The following is a 15,248-nucleotide window of genomic DNA, read 5'->3' as shown; positions in this document are numbered from 1 at the left end:
ATTCTAGAATGACACAAAATGTCAAAGCTCTACACTGCACGATAAAGAGTAGTCTCTAAGTCATGGTTGTGGTGCACTTCACAACCATAAGATTGAAACTACGCGACATGGTGGTTTGAGCCTTAGTTCCTAGGTAATTTAACCTCATGCTCTACACTAAATTTCTCATACCCGAATTCTGAAATCCGAATGCGACCGGTGTCGTTAACTTCTCCGAGGTCGCAGACAAGCCTCATTTTAGCTTTCTCACAATCATACAGTTAAATTTGCGGAAAATTTAAATTTTTTTAAAACTTAATGAAGTATACTTAGAGTTCATATAATAACTGCATAAGAGTGATATGCTAAGGCTCAAACTAAACAACCATCTATGATCGATTAAACAATTCAAATGAAAGAATCAATAAAATAATAATAGTTTGCCAAAGGCCTTAATACAAAAGCTAAGAGCAATTGTTTGAAAGTAAACGCTAGGGCCAACATCCAGAAGCTATGTCTAACGTACTAAAGCTAGAATAATAAAATATAGCATCCTCGAACTCAAGAGGACCTACCAAAGTTTGGAGATCGCTAATCCAAACTGCTTCGTCGAATCTTCATTCTTCTCTAGAACATGCACTTATAAAAATAGTAATAATATATGGAGTGAGTACACACTTTTAATAAGTATGGGTATATGCACATATACACGTAAGGACTATGCATGATCAAGGAAAGCTCTTCCTATAACCACATGCCATTTATGGAAAGTGAAGTCATTAAACTTTCTTAATTCGTTATTTGTGAATTATGGTATGAATATGACATATTTTAATGCATTCAAAGCACACAACTCATTTTATATATGAACATTAGACATTGGAATCATGAACATAATTTTAGAACACCTCGAACGAAAAATTATAAATTTGCTCCTCTCAAACCTGAGAGTTTTTCCCCTAGGACTTAGTATATTTTTCAGTATTTTTTTTCTTCTTGTTCTGTAGTTGAATGGTCCCCTTAATCCTATGTATTACAAGTGAAATGGTTCATTATATTCCATATCTACAATGAATCAAGCAAGTAATCCAAAAGACTAGGGAAATGATTTGGCTACTCTTACTACAAGTTATTCTTTCCATTCTTGTTAAATTAGGAAAGAAATCTTTATTGGCTAGGACACTTATTTCTTTAATTTCATATTATGAAGATTATGGGGCATTTATTAGCCATAATGTTTTACTCCTCTTTATTGGTATAAAATAATAAGTCATTATAAGCATATTTTTATTTGGCTATGCCCATTATTTGACATTTGAATAATGTGATATTGGAGCATGTATCTTGATTTGGCACAAGCCAATAACTTGTTAAAACTTCATTATTAACCACAGAAAATTTGATATACTTAAGCTTTTGCTTTCTTAGCTCAATTTGAACTTACATTTCTTCTTCTTTCTTTCTTACTTTCTAAAAGAAATCTTTAGCATTAAGATCATGCGATCTAACATGAAATCCAGTGTCTGCCCCATACCGAAAAGGGGTGGTTTACCGATCAAAGTGAACCTAGATCATGTGAGCTAAACATGAAATCTAGTGTCTGCCCCACACCTAAAAGGGGTGGTTCACCGGCTAAAATAAAACCAAGTCCAGTGTCTTTCCCACACCCAAAAGAGGTGGTTCGCGGCTAAATTGAACCGAGTAATTTCTTGAGCATTTAATTGACATAGATCATGTAAGTTAAACATGAAATCCAGTGTTTGCCCCACACCGAAAAGGGGTTGTTTCATTGTCCAAAGTGAAACCGCATCATACCTGGCTCTCTTAGGTGGAATCCACTGGCTAGTTCCTATGCTGGCAACATAGTTCTAAGACTAGGAGATTTTTGAAGACTCTTATCCACCTTGGTGGAGCCTCATCTCATGAATCTTACATGTAGTGGCACAAGCTCATTCCTAGTCTATCGGTGCTTTGTTCAACTTATTTTTTTTCGTTACAACTTTTATAGTTAACTCAAACATTATGGAATCTTACTTCGATTTATGAGGTTTACTTAACTCTTTGGATAACTTGTCATCCCTTTCTTTATTTGATGAAATGTATATTTAACCTTACATTATCATCTTGGTGTTAACAAGATTTGTCTAACGATTTATAGTACCCTCTTATGTGAGTATCTTTAGCATAATTGTTTAGGTTCAAGTGAGACTTATCTCACTTCCTTTAACACCTCATTCTGGTAAATTTCATAACTCATAAGCTTTTGGTTATTTCATTACTCACCTTATCTTGTTCAATGATATTTACTAGTCTTATATCATTCTTTATGAAAGTTGTAAGGACTTATTAAATGTGCTAACATTCACAATTTCATTTATATAGGGTATGTTGGGACTTGTCTCAATCATTGGCATACCCTTGGTTGTGAGTTTCTTTGAGTTACATTGGTCATGCTTAATCTTCATCATGTATTTTTCCTCAAAAGAAACATTATAGTTTATGTTGGCCATGTAAGATTGGTATGATTTATTCATTAGCCAACGTCATATTTTGGAAATAATATTGCTAGCCAATTTGTCATAAACCAAACTTTCACTAAACACTTGTCAAGATATTATCACTAGCCAAGCCAATTAACTTTATGTATATACTATACTAATCTCATTATGTTAAGCAACCAACTTTTTGCATTTGATTAGCTTATAGGAACAATTCAGTGTTTAATTTGGCTAAGCTAATACGTTAATTTGGCATTTAAGATTCATTAACTAGTTTTAATTCTCATTCTTATTTCTTCTTGAAAACATTGCATTCCAAACAATGACAAGCACATTTACTGTAAAACGCAATTAGAATCGAAATCCTCATCCCTTTCAACAGTAAATTGAATTTCATAAACAACTTATAACAATTTAATCTTCTCGAACACAATTGGGCATTTATTATATGGATCTAACATATAGGTCTCATTCGACATTATTAAATCATAGAAACCTACACATAATGATCATTTAGTACCACATACCAACAAATGCTCGAGATTTTGCATTGTACATACTACTAGAAGTCTAAAATAAGAAGAACTAGGGAGATGAACATTCGAATGTTTCATTGGGAACAACCTTAGTTTCAGATCTCTTGAATTCAAAATGTTTGAAAAGCCTCTTGGAGAAAGGAAACCAAGAGAGAAAACCCATACCTTACTGTAGAATTGAATCTACGAAGATCACCTTGCATTTTTTTCACGAAAACCTTGAAGAACTTCTTGAAATCGCCTAAAGAGAACTTTTGTCTTTCTTGCGTTTCTTTATTGCTTTCAAGTCGTGCGTTTCTTATTCAATGATCGTGAGTCTATGTATAGGAACAAAATATTAGTAATTTAACTTATACTAATTAACTTAATTAATAAATCAATTAGCTAATTTACTAAAGCGCCCATCCTAGACTTAGAAGAAAAATTGACTTAACCGAAATCTGGAACTGCTTAGTGGTTTCGGTTTTGACTAATTAAATTAATTAATTAAATTTATAATTTAATTAATTAGGTAACCTAGGGTAATTGTTAAAGTACCCCTAAGTTGTTAGGACCGTAACCAACCCTTTGGACCATCCTAGGTTAGGTACTAGGATGTTTCTTAGTTAGTTACTTATCTAGTGTAAGGATTTCAGTTTGACCATTTAAATTAATTAATTGAGTTACTAATTTAATTAATTAGGTGACCTAGGGTAATTACTAAATTACCCTTAAGTCATTAGAACCATAACTAACCGTATGGACCATCATAGGTTAGGTACTAGGATTTTTTTTAGTTAATTACTTGTCTAGTGTAAGGATTTCGATTTGACCATTTAAATTAAGTAAGTAAGTTGCTAATTTAATTAATTAGATGACCTAGGGTAATTACTAAAGTAAACTTAATTTGTTAGGACCATAACTATCTCTTTGGACCATCCTAGGTTAGGTACTAGGATGTTTCTTGGTTAGTTCCTTGTCTTAAAGTCACCCGATTAGGTCTTAGGCTGTCGGGTCCCTTGGTTAGTTATTTTTTGTTTGTCCTAGGTTAGTTAGTTAGATAGGTCAGTTAGTTAGATCCTAGGACCTGTTAGGGAGCTTGGCCCATGTGGCCTGACTCGGACGCGCGCCTTGTCCCCAACCGTCCTAACCGAATCGGTTAGCTTGTCCCTTGGCTGATTGCACATCTGCTTGCACATGTGTTGTGTGTACTTTCCTAACTAACTATTATTAAAGTTTCATTTGGAATATTTACTTATTGTCCCAAGGATCCGCACTATGTCCCTGGGCACTGCTTAATCTACATGATTATTTTAAGCGATCATGTGCTATCGTACTAGGCTTGAAACTTGAATTCCTAGTACATATTGTATAAAGGTTGGCATATTAATTTTACCTTGGATGCCTGGTACATATTGTATAAAGGTTGGAATATTCATTTTAGCTTAGGGCCTTCATTGCAAGTACAATTCTCAAACAAACTTGGATTATATTTTAAATACTTGGATATACGTAGAAATTGGCTAACACCCTTAAGCCAATATTCTCTAATATGCCCAATATTTTTCAATATTGGGCATTGGGATGTCTATGACCCTAATAATCATTCTTAAAACTTAATAGGCTCTTTACTTAGACATGTGCATTTTTCTGGAATGTTACAAGAACCCCAATATTTATTTCATGTTCTAATATATATATCTTAAAGTTAAATTTCATGTTCTATCTTCTTAATATTTATTTTAAAAGTATTTGAACTTTTAAAAATTTATGTGACTTTTAATGTTTCCACAAATTTAATTGTGTAATATAACTTTATCGAGAAAAACTTTTATTTATTATTCCTAGAATTCTTGTGTCGGAGCTTTAAACTTGTGAAATAATGTCACAATTTGCGGTGAAAGATATGAGATGCCTTGTACAGTCACAAGTATACTTATTTGTTGATGCATTAGAGCTCGGTGTGTTTATTTTATACTCATTTGTAGTAATTAAAGTTATAATAATTTTTTACTTTCTCTCTTAATAAAATTGAGTTGTTGCTTTTTTAGCAACTTGTCTTAATTTCATATTTTATTTTGCATGCTCTAATATAGACTATTTTTATGTTAGTTTTGTTTCAGAATTCACTATAGAAACAAAAACAAAAAGGAATATGTTCTTTATACTTTTAAATTTACATGTAGATTAACTTTCATCTTTAAGAATGAACGTGATAGAATGTATACTCTTTTTTTTAAAAAAAAAAAAAAAGAGGAAGAATATAAAACCTATAACATTAATAATTAATGGTGAATACATTATATATGAAGACATAATTAAATTTAATATAAAAATAGTAGTTATATTCATAAATATTATGATTTTCAAAATATGAATAATAAGACTTGTTACACCTTATTTTAAATATTTATAATTAAGTTAATTAGTTTAAGTTCTTGTGGATAAAAATCTAATATAATATCTTGAAGACTTCATTAGAATTATTAGGAGATCCAAAAGGTAATGTAAAAAAGTTGAAAGATTTTTTTCCTTTATGTCAAAGTAAATATCAAACGATTTTTTATACAAAAAGCAAATAATCTCCTATCAAGCTTTTAATTGAAGAAATATTAATACTACACTACGGTTTTCAGGGGATTAATATTTTGCAATCTTTTGATCTATTAACACTTTTCTACCAACAAAAAAATTTTTTAACACTATCGAAAAATTTAAAGAAAAATTTTCAAAATGTCAATATTTTAGTATTTAATGATACCTGTTATCAACATTTTAATTATTTACTGTTTGTATGCCAAACAGATTATTTTGAAATATGATTGATGATTCTATACTTTCATCTCTTTTTAATTCTCTGCGTGTGAGAAAGATGCAAAATACTTTAATTCATTGAAGAGATAACTAAAATTGTTGATGTCGTCCAACAAAGTTTCTTGGATGAGATATTACCCTAAAATTCTCAAATTGAATACCTCAGTAATCATTTGACCTTTGAATCCATTATTTGAATAGTAACTTTTGTAGCTATTCAGGTGAAGATCGAACCTATAAAACGATACAGATCCATTTTTGAATAAATTTTTAATAGTCTTTTTGGAATCACTTCCAAATGAATTAAGGAATCGAAAGTTAATGAAAATCTGATATTTTCTATATTTCACCGACAATCTCAAACTTCAACGAAATTAGTTAAATTCTCTTTCGAAGTCCTGATCAATTATTTCAAATTTCTTCCTTAATGGATATAATCGCAAATCAATCGAATTCGGTTCACAAAAGTTGAAAATCGTCTGAATAATTTCTGAGATTTCGTTAAAAATGGAGGACTTTGATTTTTAAAAAGCAAGATTTAAGTTACTTGAAGATATGGAATAACTTAAGAAATCATGAGAGAGAGAGAAAGGATACAATTTTGCTAAAAAATTTGGAGAGAAAATGGGTAGTGAAATATTTTATTTGTTTTCATTCCGCCATATTTGAGTAAAAAAGTGGGACCGCCAATTTGATAAATTAAAGAAAGGTAGATGATTTATATTATGATACACTTCATTTGTTAAAATATTGACATTTCGATAATTTTTAATAATTTCTTTTAAAATATAGATGTTTTTAGTAATTATGTTAGGATTTTTTACTAGTTAGCTAATTTGAATAATTGTTATCTTTTTTGTTTTGCTTTACGAACTCATGTTTTGACTTATAAATAGAGCTTACTTTATTAACTTCTCATATTATTATTTCGATACATTTACTTGGAGGTTATGAAATTGGAGTGTCACAATTAGTAGCGAGACAAAGTAAGAAACTTCAATTAAACACATTTTACAAAAAAGAACTCAAATCATATTATTTAATAATTTTTTTCTGAATAATATACCCACTAATATGGGTTGCATACGCAAAGTGCGTGCCCAGAAACTACTAATAATAATAAAGAAAAATGATAAAAAAAAAAAATTGCCCTAAAATTATGTGAAATGAAAAAAAAAATGTCCACCATTTATGGGTTTGTTAAAAATATCTATGTGATCAATACTTTGATTTAAAAATGTCATTATTGTTAGGGAAAATGCATAAGTACCTCCAACATATGTCCGAATTCTCAGAGACACACTTTTACTATACTAAGGTACTATTAACCCCTGAACTTATTATATAAATAATTTTCTATCCCTTTTCGACCTACGTGACACTAGTTTTAAAAAAAATCAACACGTGATAGGCCCACAAGATAGTGTCACGTAGACCGAAAAAGGGTAGAAAATTATTTATAAAATAAGTTCAGGGGGTAATAGGACCTTAATATAGTATAAGTATGTCTCTGAAATTTCGGACATAGGTTGGGGGAGGGGGTACTTGTGTATTTTCCCTCATTCTTATTTAATGAGTCAAAAATGCTCATTTCCAAATAAAATTATTACTTTATTTTATTTTTAATTCATTCATTTGAAGTTATTTTAGTTCAAAAAAGACCTTGGGTCAATTGGAGTTATATAAAATAAAGAGAAAATGGACAAATATACTCTCGAACTTCATAAATGATAGTCAAACTTTTAAGTTTATCGGTAATTTTTTTAGACACTTGAATTATAATTTTGATTAAGGACTTGAATGTATGATAATGTACTTCTATAGACATTTTCGCCTCAAATTTTTATAACCACTCATTTGTAGTAGCTGTCTTGTTGTGCATTAGTAATGGAGCGGGTTTATTAATTGGGTTTGGTTTAATTAGTAATGGGTGGGTAGTAGATTGGTTAATAAATTATATTAATTAGTTAAATTATAACAAATAGTTGAGTGTCGTGTATTAAAAAATATTTAAATAGTTAAAATTTAAAATCATTAAATAAGTGGTTAATTTTGAACCCAAAGGTGGATGAGAAGGGTATTTTGGAGCCAATAAGTGGATGAGAAGGGTATTTTGGAGCCAGTAGGTGGATGGGGAATAATTTTATACCATTGCTGATACATCAAGGGTATTTAGGCCATTTTTTGAACTTTATAAGGGAAGAGAAAGAAATGATGGTTTGGACCATTTTATTAAATGAGACCCACTTGGCAAAATAGCCTCATACAAATTTTATCTGTCACATCATATATGTACCTCATACATTAAAAAAAATTTCCGATCTATCTATATATAAAATGAGAAGTAAAAAGTAATACATATCAACACTATAAAGTTTCTTCATTTTTTTGTATTAAACATTTAAATTTTAAATATGCTTTAGTTGATAATTTTAAAAAATAACTTATTTACATGGAAATAATATTTAAATTATTTTTTTTACTTATAACTTTTTGTAATTAGAATAAGGAATTAGAATATATAGTTTTATTCCATGTATTTGTGGCTATAATTTGTCAATAACTAATTAGATATTATCATGTTTCTTCATATATTTCCAAAAATCTTTTTTTGAACACAATTAAAATGTAAATTTGCAGTTTTTTAATACTTTCGAAATGTGCAGTTTTTGATACTTTTGAAATACATTTTAATGAAACTTCATAATTAAAAGAAATCGAATTTGTCACATGTTGGCTTTATTTTTTTAAAGTAACAAATAAATAAAAAGGTAAGAGCCTTTAATTTTAGATCACAAAAAAACTATGAATTATTTTAGAAAACAAAACTGCCAATTCAAAAGTATTGTAACTTCACCCGCTTTGGAGATAATATCTCATATGGTCACTCAACTTTGAATAGTTTATTTAGAAAGTCACTCAACTTTGGGTTGTTTATTTCGAAAGTTACTCAACTTTGTTTTTTAACACAAAAGTCACTCAATTATTGGTGTTTCACTTAGAAAGTCATCCAACTATTTATATTTCACTTAGAAAGTCATTTAATCAATTTAAATAACTTTCTTTCATTAAGTTTTATAAAAATACAAAAAAAATAATTAATTAATTCTTACCAATTCCAATTTTTCTTTATTAGTAATCTTTTAACAATTTATTTCCAGTTTTACAATTAATAGAATCAAGATTTTTTTTGGGGGGGGGGGGGGGGGGGGAGGAGGGGGGGTGCAGTTATTACTGTAAATTCTTTTTAGAAAAATTATAATTACTATTGTTGGAGCGGGTAGTAGAATAATAAAAATAGGTATCTTATTATTTCTTTAAAAATACTTTAAAATAAACTTTAATGAAAAATTTATTTAAATTGATTGAGTGACTTTATAAGTGAAATGCAAATAATTGGATGACTTTCTAAGTTAAACATCAATAGTTTAATGACTTTTGAGTTATAAAACAAAGTTGAGTGACAATATAAGTAAACAACTTAAAGTTGAGTGACTTTCTAAGTAAATAACTCAAAATTGACTGACAATAGAATATATTAACTCCCCGCTTTGTAATCATATAAATAGAATTTTCATCCCCCCCCCCCCCCCCCCCAATTTATGTATCATGTGCATTTATTTTTTGTTTTTTTTGGAAAAATTTTTACGGCTTCAATTTACAAAAAAAAAATTATTATGAATGAAAGAAGATCTTTTAAGTTTTACCGAAAAAAAAGAATGCAAACCGTTTATTTGTTCTCAGTTTCACATTTGTGTTATTACAAAATGAATTTAAAATGCATTTTCAATTGATTCATCTTTTGGTTTTCTTTCTGAATTCGTATTATTTTTATCTACATTATAAAATTAGAATTATGATCTTGCAAAAAGTACACTTTATCGCAGATTTAAGAATTCTCCACCAAATAAAACTCAAAATTTGAGAGTCTTTATTTACTTTTCTACTATATATTTTTAATTTTTAAATATAAATAAAATTCAAATTATGTGATTTGACCATCACTTGCCACACAAAAAAATTTATTTATCATTGAGTTACAATATTTGAATTAAAATATAAAATAAAAATAATATGCATTAAATTAACTCAGTCAAGAATTTTGAAAATGGTTTAGTACCCCTTATTATTTCAAATTTTAATTTCAATTTTAACTTGTATATCAAATCTCCAACTGATGAAAGAAAGTATTATAGTGTATAATATAGAACATAATGTAATGTATAATATAAACACTTTTTCTTTAATATTATACGCGTAATGCGTGAATACGTATACTAGTGAAAACTGAATACAAACAATATTTTTCATTTAGTTTAATTTTTAATGGAGATGAAAGACTATTCTTTTTATTTTAAACGTCATGGTATTTTAATTTGGATGATGCATGAAAAATGAGTGAATTTTTAATTTTTTTTTGATAAATAAATAAATAAAAACAAGTAAATTATTTACATGATGTCATGTGCCAATCTGTTAATCTTAAGGGTATATATAATCTAAAATATTGATGGCAAAGATATATATAAAAGAAACTTTCACATACAGTAAACAAAAATTTATATTTGTATGTTATATCAAAGTTTGCATAATTGTGTTTCATAGCAAATATAAATATGTATATTTCACTATACATATCCATTTTTTTGTAGAATTCGTTATACATATACAAAGAAATAAATTGTATAAGTCGCAATACATATACAAAGAAACCAATTGTATAATTCGCTATACATATACAAAAGAAAGAAGTTTTATACAAATCAATTGTATAGTTTGTGTATGTATAAAACGAGAAAGAAAGCAAGACAAAAGAAAATTGGAATATTTGTATTGTATAATTATAAGTGTATATGACGAAGATATATGTATTTGCATGTGTATATACAATTTTCTCTCGATTTTATATATATATATATATATATATATATATATATATATATATATATGTATGTATATATATATACATATATATATATATGTATGTATGTATATATATATATATATATATATATATATATGTATGTATATATATATATATATATATACATATATATATATATATATATATATATATGTATATGTGTGTGTGTATATATATATATATATATATATATATGTATATATGTATATATATATATATATATATATATATATATATATATATAAATTTTTGCTTGCTTTATAAAAATAAAAATATATTTTATACATTTGTGTTTGTATAAAATCGAGAGAAAGAGGAAGAAAGGGAGCGAGAGTTTGACGGAAAGAGGCGACTGACAAACAACTTAATAAATGACACAATTAAATTAAAGTGTAATTGTAATATTAAATTTAATTTATTAGTTTGCCATTATATATAATTTTCCCTAATTAAATTAAAATATAATTATAACATTTAATTTAATTTATTAATTGCCATTGTATATAATTTTAACTATATACAACATATAATAGAGGGTAGTAACATATCATTTATAATAGTTGAGAGACATATTTGCATTTTTCCCCTAAAATGTATCTCCCTACCCTAATTTCAGCTCCATGTGTCTCCCATTCTTCTAACTTGCTCCGACCACCCGAGAACGGCCACCAAACGCCGCTCTCTCTCCTGACGCCGCCGTTACCTTCATCTGGACGGCGAATCGGATAGCCACCAGAAAGCTCATCTAGCAGACGTCGGCGAGCCACTGCATCCCTTTGTCACTTCTCTGTGGTGGAAGATCCAAGCATGGAACTTCATTTGAAGAGAACTTCAAATGAGAATACAGAACGATAAACCGGTGATTTCTTTTCTTATACACTGATTACTTTTGTTAATTTTTATTATTTTCATTTTTAAAGCTTTATTAGAGGTTGTAATTGTAATCCATGTCTATCATTATTGTTTGAGCCACTTTTGAATAGGGTGGGTATAATCTATTAAAATTTATGATTAACAAGTTGCTAAAACTGATTTTAATTTTTAGTTTTGTTTACAATTGATGCATCGGAGTTGTTTCAAATTGAAATGTACTCATACTTTAATGTTGGTATATTTTTATATTGTTCAACCTGTTTTGATTGGAACAAAGATCAATTATCATGTTTACTCCGTTATGTGATTTGCTTGCCAACTTCCATCTTATCTACAATTTTCTCAATCATTAACTTGATCAATGAGAATTCCTCTCCCTTCAAATTGGATTCGCAACAGTCATATGTCTAAATGGGGCAATTGGAGATCTTTGTACTTGTCTGATTGATAGTGCTTAGTTGAATTATGGTAATTTCATCTTCCTTAGCGGATCAAGACATGGTTAGTAGCATAAATTACTTCATTTGACGAGAGGATTATGGAAATTGCATATATCTTGATGTTTCTCCTTTTATGCTCCCACGAATATATGCTAATGATTGAAAAGAATATTTTCTTTCCTTATCTTTATACATTGACTGATCAACCCTCCTTACCATATACTTCCTCTGTCCCTATTTGGTTGTCCACTTTAGAAATGATACACATATTAAGATAACAATAATTAGCATGGTGAAGTTATAATTTTACCATTATTAATTATGGTTTCAAAAATGATGAATTAAAACTTGGACGTCTTCAAGAAGGTTAACTGAGGGTATAATAGGAAATTTTTTTGTCCTTTCTTAATTTGTTAAAATGGACAAGTAAATAGCGACAACTAAAAAATGAAATATGGACACATGTCCAATTCAAGTGCTTAACAAGAGTTGTCCTTTCATCTTTTTCTTGTCAATGATAGATCACTGGTGAAAGACACTGGAACTCACTTCTCCATTACAATATAACTAGAACCTCTTGAACGGAGGACACGTCTCTTCTTGGATACACTAATAAACTGAATTGTATTTTCTAGGTTCTCTTGTTCTCTGTTGTTAGTTGTATACAAATTTTGGCTATTGATGCTCGGATTGCTGTGGTGTCATTGGTTATTGTTGCGTTTTCTAGATTGTTACTTCCTAATAGATTAGTTTCTATCGAAGTACTCTTCATGCTTAATGTGGCAGTTGTATTTTTCATTCTCTTGTGTCAAATGTGTGTTTCGGAAAACTCGAATGTTTTAAGCATTCTGGGAGAAGAAAACAAGTATGTCCTTTTATTTTTAATGTGGTTTGATAGGTTTACAGAAACTTTGTGCATTAGAATACATGTTCATAGGATTTACTCATAATTTAACTTCAAAGCTTGTTGCTCTTTTTCTTGTTTGTTTGAAATCATGGTTATCATAATATACCTTTGGGGTTCTCTTCTCAGTCTACTTACAAAATAATTGTTAAATGTGGTAGCTAAGAATATTTCTTAATGTTTTAGAAAATATTATGGTGTGAAATCTGTACTTCTCATCTTGTGGTGCTTAACAAGGCCGTTATGGAAGTGGGATTATTAGTGTTTCCCTCTCTATGCTATTGTGTGTGCGTGCACATTTCTTTTTTGTGAACAGGGCATTAGTTCGATATCAGGGGCATTGAAGAGTTGTCTAGGACTTCTCTTGGATCGTCTAGTCAAGCCTACTAGTCTTGAATTCATTGTCTTTTCTATTTCACTACTGGGTTGGGGAAACATTATGTGCTACATGTTTCTCTTTTCAATTTTTATGTTCAATTATTAAAGTTGTTCTCATTTTTGTCATAAAAGCCATTGTCCAACTCTTGTTAAGCACTTGAATTGGACATATTGCTTTTGATTTGATATATGGTAAACTTCTATTTTCTAACCTATAGTTGTGGGAAAGTAAAAGGAATTGTTGGTTTAGTTCCAAATTATTAACCAAGATGATGTGACCTTTAGAGTATTGCTTACCAAAGATTTTTCTAAATTAATAGTGTATTTGTATGTAAATATATTTATGTATTTGTATTTAAATCCAATCTTCAACTATCCTTTGAATACTATTATTATGTTCTAAGATCAATCTCAAATGAAAATGTTTCTAAGGTGGAGGCGTATGATTAATAATATCGTGATATTATCTCTATAAGGAAACGAACATTTGAAACCTCCTTATAATCTCTAGATGATTGGTTTAAATTTGAAGTATTTTTAAGCTTACAAGTCATTTTCATTCATAATTATGATTCATCTTTGTTTGGGGTAGATTTATTTACATTTTCACCTTTACAATTTTTCTATCTTTGTTGTTAATTCTATATATATTTTCATAACTAATTATTGCCTTCTTATGAATAATAATTTTTTAAAATAATATTAGCGTCACATGATTATTTAATTTAATAATGAATAGTTCTTCTTATTTTAATTTTTTTGTTAATTAATAATCATTTTACTATCTTTGTTAAGTTGCTTTCAATAGAATCTTTCCTATTTTATCACATAATTTACTTTAATTAATTGATTGATGCCCCTTTGGTTGCCATTGTTTGTACTTGTCGCTTAAATAATAATCATGTCAATTTATTCAATTATCCGCTCACCTAGTTTTGTATTAATTTAGATAATTATGGATTCATGCTTAATATGTTTATTTGTTTAAAGTTTTAAAATAAAGTTTTTATATACTATTTGACCGATTCAATCAACAGCCCGTCCTGATGTCTTTGTTGATGATTTAACCGCTTCTCATTGTTAATTTGGGTTCACCATGGCCCTCGCCCTGGAGTTCTTATGAAGACTCTGGTGGTGCATGTGTATGCTAGGCTCCCATAAGCGCCTAAGATCGTTGATGTTGTCATGATAAGTGTGGAAAGTCGATATTGTAATCGATGATCGAAGGATCTATCGACTTGCATGAACTTTTCGTGGCTAGTAGGGTGAATTTTAATGTAATTGCGTAGTCATTCTTAGCTTAATAAATTAATATCCCTTTTGCTTATCACATATCCCCACATAATTTATAAGATTTGGTTGGATCCACTTTTGTGGACCTTGAAAGGTGCCTAACACCTTAGTTTTTACATAATTTGAACACTTACCTGATATTTGATTGTGTATAACCCTTTTTAATCAATTTATTTGTTTAGTATAGAATGGTGTCCTAACACACATTTTATTTGTCAGGTAGCGACTCTTCTGTATTTGGTAGAAAGAGTTGTCATGTTGTTGCAAAACCTATTTTGTAAAAAATGGGTGCGACAATATAAATTGGTAGGGTAAGAAATCATCGATCATGTTGATTACTGAGCATTTGGAAGGACTTTTGTATGGTTTGAGTTGTAGAATTTCATAAACCTAATGAAGTGTTTCACTTGAAGTTTTTGGTTAAGAGTATAGGGCAAAGTTTTATGAATTTTTGGAAAATAAATAGCATAAACAAGTTAGCAGAAGGAACAATAATCTTGTTGTATATTGAAGAGTTCAAAATATTTAGAATTGTGTCAAGGTACAACTCAAGATATGTAAGGAAATGAGACATTACGTATAAATCCTGGGTTCGGCACATACTTATAAAGGTTTTATCAGCGACTCTTC

This window comes from Solanum lycopersicum, chromosome 5 (genome assembly GCF_036512215.1).
Source record: "Solanum lycopersicum chromosome 5, SLM_r2.1".
NCBI lineage: Eukaryota > Viridiplantae > Streptophyta > Magnoliopsida > Solanales > Solanaceae > Solanum > Solanum lycopersicum.
This window is presented reverse-complemented; position numbering follows the sequence as displayed.